Raw genomic sequence first — 373 nt, 5'->3', positions numbered from 1 at the left:
CACCCATGAGAGAGAGAGACATCATGGCTTTCAAACGAACAAAGTGGCAGTTGGTCAAAGCCACGTTGGCCAAGGTGATGTGGGAGTAGCTCGGCTGCTCACCAGCTTAATCAGGAAAGTGGATGCAGGTTTGCCTCATGAGGTCTTTTCTGAAGGGAGGGGCTGGGCAATCCTAAGGTGAGGTAAGATAGGTCTGTAGTAGATGACATGTTTATACTATCTGGGGTGCCTATTGTACTGTATGTATAAAAAGTAATGTTGGCAGTACCTGATTTATCCAATTGTAATGATGTTTTGAGAAACTTAAGTGTTAATGCTCCCTGTAGTCACCTGTGTAGGTGGTATGGTCCAATTAGGGGGGGGGGGGGGGGGG

Source organism: Etheostoma spectabile, chromosome 6 (assembly GCF_008692095.1).
Source record: "Etheostoma spectabile isolate EspeVRDwgs_2016 chromosome 6, UIUC_Espe_1.0, whole genome shotgun sequence".
In the NCBI taxonomy this organism is placed as follows: domain Eukaryota; kingdom Metazoa; phylum Chordata; class Actinopteri; order Perciformes; family Percidae; genus Etheostoma; species Etheostoma spectabile.
The sequence above is the reverse complement of the archived record's forward strand: the minus strand, read 5'-3'. Positions refer to the sequence as shown.